Below are 6,549 nucleotides of genomic sequence, written 5' to 3' on the forward strand. Positions count from 1 at the left end.
CTGTGTCTGACAGGGAAAAGGTATTGGGACATCCTCCATTTTTTTAATGTCAATTGCCACTGACCTGACGACAGCCATGTTCACTGTAACACTCCGTTAGAACGAACTGACCAAAATTTCCAGTCGCTATAAACTGGTGAACTGATTTTATGAGTGACAAACCATATACATGTCAACATAGCCAGACATTCTGAAGAAAACTATTAATTTGCGTGCCTGGAAAATTTTCGTACCAATTTCGCTTTTGAGAACAAACATCGTTCAAACAACAAGAAATATATGTTGATATCCAGAAAGGGCGCTGATGACCAAGTTGCAGAGTGTCAGAACTCCATCATCATCTGATTTGTCACGAGTTCAACTCGTTCTTCTACAATGCTGATTCCAGTTCTCCGTAATTCTGCATTTACATCTATATTCAGTAAATCAGCGAATGGCGTGTGTTGAATGATATATAACGTGCCAGTCTCACTTATCCATATTCTGTTGGTGGATGATGTGTAGGAAAAATACTGTTGGCACTCTGCTGTATGACGCTGAACCTCTCCAATACCAACGTCCTCTTCGTTACGCAAGACAGACACTGATGAGACAAAATATTTTACCACCTGCTTAATAGCAATACAAAAGCGATTCTGCGTAGCATGGATTCGACACGTCATTGGTAGGTTTTGGATTGTATGCGGCACAAGATGTCACGCAATTCCCCTCCATCGGATTCATGTCATAGGACGAGATCGCTGTCGTGCTCCTCAAACCGCTGTTGCACGATTCCAGGCTTGTGATACGCACAGTCTTGCTGGAAGTTGGAACCACCGTCGCGAGGACATCAAGCAACGAGGGGATGCACGTGGTCCGCAGTAATGCTCACGTAGGCACGGCTGCCACAGTGTCTTCCATTACTGTAGCACGTGCGGGATATGGTGGCAGATGCACAGTGACCAGTTTTTGCCCAAGGCGCTGGGCGAGTTCATTCATTTGTTCAGGAGGGGAGGCCGACACTATCTGCCACCTTTCGGCCAGTCGGCGATGAAGAATCGAGACGTACGCCCCGCAATCTTTCTCAAACGATTTTACAGAAACTACATGGTAAAAAAATTTGATTTTTGCTTTGTTTTTACCTTTATATGTCAGGTTCACTATGATGTGCCCATCATTTCGTTAATGGTCATAGTTACTGCCTTTTTTTTTACGTGGAAGTAAGACACTGCGCAAAACTCGAAAGAGTTTAGCTAACATACTGAATTTTTCTTCAGACTTGGGTGGAGGTCTCTATCTGTCACCAATCTCGAGAAAACTGATCTGAAGTAGCGCACTCATTTGCGATCGCACTGCGCCGGTGATAAAAGTAGAGTGAAACATCCACAACATTCCTTACACTTCATAAGCGGTATGAGATATCGAAATGAGATTTTAGAAAATTATAGCACACTAGGAGGAGAGTATTTTGCTGTATGGTTATTATGCAAAACTTCATTATCTACCATGTTATCCTAATAACTACAGACTTTTTTTGATGAAAGAATGTAATTTTAAGAGCCACCGATAGCTGGTCAAACGAAAAATGCTATGGGTTTTGGAATAACATAAGTGAATTTATTACACATTTATTTTGTATCGAAGACATGCTTTATAATAAAATGATTGAGCCGTGGCGGCTCATATCGATAGTGCCACTCTGGTGGTTTCTTCCCTGCCACGGTCAGGGCGGTAAGCAGCGCCCTCTGGGGCCTACGCGAGGAGTAACGAGGCGAGGTCCTGTGGCGGGTAGTGCTCCGAGACGTCGTGAAAGACGGTTGTCGGGTTGACGCTGCGAGTGTGGGACCGGACCTATCGCATGGAGATATACAAGTTGGCTCTTAACGGAAGGCGCCGTAGCAAGCAGTGGGAAGGGGGCGTCCTGTAATTTGTGTGAAGGAGTAACGATTTTTGCATTGGATGTCCCAGTGATTCCCGAGAGTTGCGGTGGCTGCTTTCGGAGAAGAGAATTGGTAAGAGCCTGTGTCTACGCTCTTTTCCGTACGATGTTGCTGCCTGCCGTTATAAACGGGTGAAAATCAGGCGCTTGTATTGACTATACGGGAACTGGTGATATGAAATTACATTTGTGATTCTCACTTGTACTGTGACAATTTAGAGGCGAAAACCGTGGTGATTTCATTAGGTCTGGTTCTCTGCTGTGCTAAATAACGCGCTGATTTGTAGCCAATCTAAGCAGAAGTTACCATTGCTACTTGATTATGTGCTACTGTCCATATGATTGGCGTTGTTTGTCTTTTGATTGTGAGTGTGCTCACGTTTAAAAAAAAATTGCTGCTATTATTCATAAGGGTTGTCTAGTAAGCAAATTGCTTAAGCTTTTATCATATGCTGGTCTGTTTGCCTATCACACTGGCTTTCTATGCAGTAACTGAAGGACTGTGTGCGGTGGTTCAAGATTGTAGGCTGACTAGTATTTGAACTGGTGTTGAGGTTAAGGGCGAGATCAGCATCCCGCAAAACCCGCACGCTGCGCGTGGTTAAATGTTCCGCTGTTGGGGAGCCGGATCCCTGTTCTTGGATTTTATAAGGATACGTGATGAGTGCATCGCTGTAGTTTTTCGCGTGCTAAATTGAGGGGTGTCGGTGCCGTCCTAGGGCTAGACTTGTGACGTATGTGATGTTGTAAGGAATTGACTGGACCAAACTTAAGAGAGTTTTTAGTTTGTTTTAGGTCTGTACATGGAATGATGCTGATATTTTGTCGATTGCGGCAATAACTTCCTGTGTGGGGAGATCCTCTGAAGGACTTGTATTGTACTGTTGCAGTGCAGTCCATCTGAAACGTGCTGCTTAAAACTTGGGACTGCAGCTCTCTGATGTTATATATTACTGTTTAATCTTACATGTCTTGGCCGGCCGGAGTGGCCGAGCGGTTCTAGCCGCTACAGTCTGGAACTGCGCGTCCGCTACGGTCGCAGGTTCGAATCCTGCCTCGGTCATGGATGTGTGTGATGTATTTAGGTTAGTTAGGTTTAAGTAGTTCTAAGTTCTAGGTGACTGATGACCTCAGAAGTTAAGTCCCATAGTGGTCAGACCCATTTTTTTTACATGTCTTGGATGTAATATGGTTGTTGAGGATTATGTAATTAATTTTGATCGCTGGTTTCTTAAAGGAAGTATTTCGTTTTAAAATATGTACTCGGTCAGAGCCTACTTAAATATGATTTTAACACATCATTCAAATTTTCTAGTCTTGCTTTCTTAAAAGGCTTTCAGTTAAATGATTGGTATTTGCCTGTTTAAATGTTTGAGTGAATTAAAGGAAAAGAATATTATTTTGTAATTTGTACTGATTGTTCCTTTTGGGTAATACCTGATTTATGTGTTCAATAAATGAGTGTCTAGTCAATGGTGATGTACTGTTCTATTGTTAGCCTACCCCTTCCACTCCACAGCCTATTGAGCTGCTTTGTGTCGAAATTGTGTTCAGAACACCCCTCTGACCTGACACCTCAATGAAGACCTTTCTTTTTCTCAGTTCCTCACTTAGTAAACCACTGTTTCAGAATTTTCTCTTCCTCACTTAACAAACCACTGTTTCAGAATTCTCTCGCAATTGCGTCTGCACAACATGTTGTTAGTGAGGTGAGACAGTGTAATCTACGCTGAATTTTCGCAAAAGAAGCAAATCTGGACATGATAACAAGTGAAATGAGTAGGTTTGACTCAAAAGTCGCCACTCGCGACACTTCTCTGAAAGTTACAAATGGTTAACAAGCCAGATGAAAATAAAGTTCAGTTTAGAACGGCACGTCCCCTCCAGCCCTCGGCATTTCCCCTACAGTGCCAGTCTGCAGCCCCCCCTCCCTTACCGCTCTTCTCATGCCTCATGCATGCCGTGCCATATGCGCATATACTGGCCACGATATTCTATGTGCGCTCTACCACAGGCACCATGGAAGCCCTGGTGAATGAATGTGCCCCTTAGTACAAGATTGCCCCATCTGCATGCGTCCGTGGTGCAGTGCAAGTTTCGACCAGCCGTTCAACTGGATAACGGTATACCCAGACATGACTATCGCCCTGATTTAAAATGATGTTTGATTCATCCGACCACGTGACACGTTCCCAGCGATTCACCGCCCAGTCTCGATGATGCAGTCGTACCTGGTTATGTTGTAGTGTCAACATGGGGCTACGTATCGGTTGTCTGCTGCCAAGTCCCGAGAGTCAACACTGTCCGCTGAACGGTGTACTATGAAGCACTTGGTCAGATATGCCACAGATCGCCGCCTGCCCTACACTACACAGCGGGCGAACCTCCGACCTTCACGTTGTCCGACACCTCGTCGCCTCTCCTGGCTTCAACGTCTTTCAACCATTTTCACAGATGCTGAGGACATCCACACTCGAACAGCCGACCAGCTTCGCCGCTTCCGAGGTGATCGTCCCCAGGCGCCGGACCATAACCACCCTCCTTTTGTCAGAGACGCTTACGTCACACGATTTCCCCATTTGCGACCCTGTCATCGCTGGAATGATCCCCCATTCGTCTCTTCTCCGCTTATATACTTTCGTAACCACATCACATAACCGCAACGTCAGCAGGCCGCATTCAGGCTTGTGGTGGACAGTGAGCAAAATGTTTCGCTCACCAATGTATTTTCTGAATTATAAAACCATTTTCAGTATCCACCATAGGCTTGTACAAGACGACCTTTATGCCACCATGTATCCTCTTTTCCTTACTGGCCAGTTTCGGTCCACCAATAAAGTAAATTGGTGAACTACGTATTTAACATCGTTATACTTGTCATATTATAATTGCCGCTACATAATTTATAGTTCTCTCGTTGATAAGTGTGGCATATTTAAAAGCTATTTGATATACGTGAGAAAAGAGACTAGCCACACACACACACATACACACACACACACACACACATACACACACATACTTCGAAAACCTGAACTTACATGTATATTCCTCCACATCACATACTGCACACAAGAACTCATTTTAGCGTTTTGTAACACGTCATGTAACAAAATTGCTGCGAACAAATGGCTTCTAAGTCCTTGTCTAATGTACACTATAAGACAAAAAAAAAAGACGCAACAGGAAGTAATTATCCGAATGGGACAGAAATCAGCGAATGTGATGTGCACATGCAGAAAAACAAATGATTACAATTTCGGAAAAATTGTACCATTTATTCAAGAGAAAGAGTTTCACAAACTGAATGCGTCTATAACACATTTGTACACCTCTGGCCGTTTTTAAGCAATTAGTCGGCTCGGCATTCATTGATAGAATTGTTGGACGTTCCCCTGGGCGACGTCGTGGCAAATTCTATCCAGCTGGCGCGTTGACATCCCGAGCTCGTTGGAGGGCCCTGCCCATAATGGTGCAAAACATTCTCAACGGCAGAGAGATTCGACGACCTTGTTGCCATATACTGGCGGGCATTACCTTGCTGAAATGTAATCCCAGGATGGCTAACGACGAAGGCCAACAAAACAAGGTGTAGAACATCATGTACCGTAAAAACAGTACCTTGGCCACCATGGTTGCCAGATCTCTCCCCAATAGAGAATGTCTGCTGCATTATCGGCAGGGCCCTCTAACTACATCAGGATTTTGATGACCTAACGCACCATTTGGACAGAATAAGGCACGATATCCCCAAGATTCACATCCAACAACTCTATCAGTCAATGCCGAGCGCAATGACAGCTTGCACATGGGCCAGAGGTGAACCAACGCGTTATTGACTTGTTCAATACGTGAAGTTCCTTCTCTTGAATAAAACATACAATTTTTCTCTCTAAACATTTGTTTATCGGCACACATACATCACATCTACCGATTTCCGAACCACTGGGATAATTTCTTCGAGGTGCGTCGTTTTGAGGTTTTTGTATCTCTGTTGGTAAAAACGGAATCCTTGTAGGGCCACTTTGTTTTCCGTCTGTCTCTCTATCTGTCTGTAAGTCCTACAGCTATAAAAACTTTTTCTCAAGAACGGGTAGACGTATCAAGTTGAAATTTAGGTCTATGGACCCTTGGCGGTGTAACACACTTGGCTTCTAAGTCAACTTAATCGAAAGGTACGGACATTTAAATCACATATTTTGATGCTAGCAAACTCACTATCAAAAGGTATAAGGCATTTCCCTTTGACCTAGCATTGTGAAGTGCATTTTCAACTTCTCGCGGCGTTATGAATAGTCCATTAAATTTTGGGCATGCAGCCGCGCAAATAAAATTTTCTCCACCGATATTTCGGCCTTGTATCGTCCGGCCATCCTCAGAGTGAGTAAGACGGACGACAAGATGCCAAGCGTGGCTTTATATGCTCCACCGCAGCGGTACTGCGCATGCGGGTCACAGATGCTGGTCGGCGGCAAAGATATAAGCTTACACATGCGCCGCCTGTGGCGAAGGCGTGCAGACATTCGATTCGCTTATCGACGTATGATCGGCGGCGGTGACACCATAACGACTTCTCTGCAGTTTAATTAACCCAAGAGCCGTATTCCATGCTTTCTCCAAAATAAAACCGT

The sequence above is a fragment of the Schistocerca piceifrons genome, chromosome 6 (assembly GCF_021461385.2).
Source record: "Schistocerca piceifrons isolate TAMUIC-IGC-003096 chromosome 6, iqSchPice1.1, whole genome shotgun sequence".
NCBI lineage: Eukaryota > Metazoa > Arthropoda > Insecta > Orthoptera > Acrididae > Schistocerca > Schistocerca piceifrons.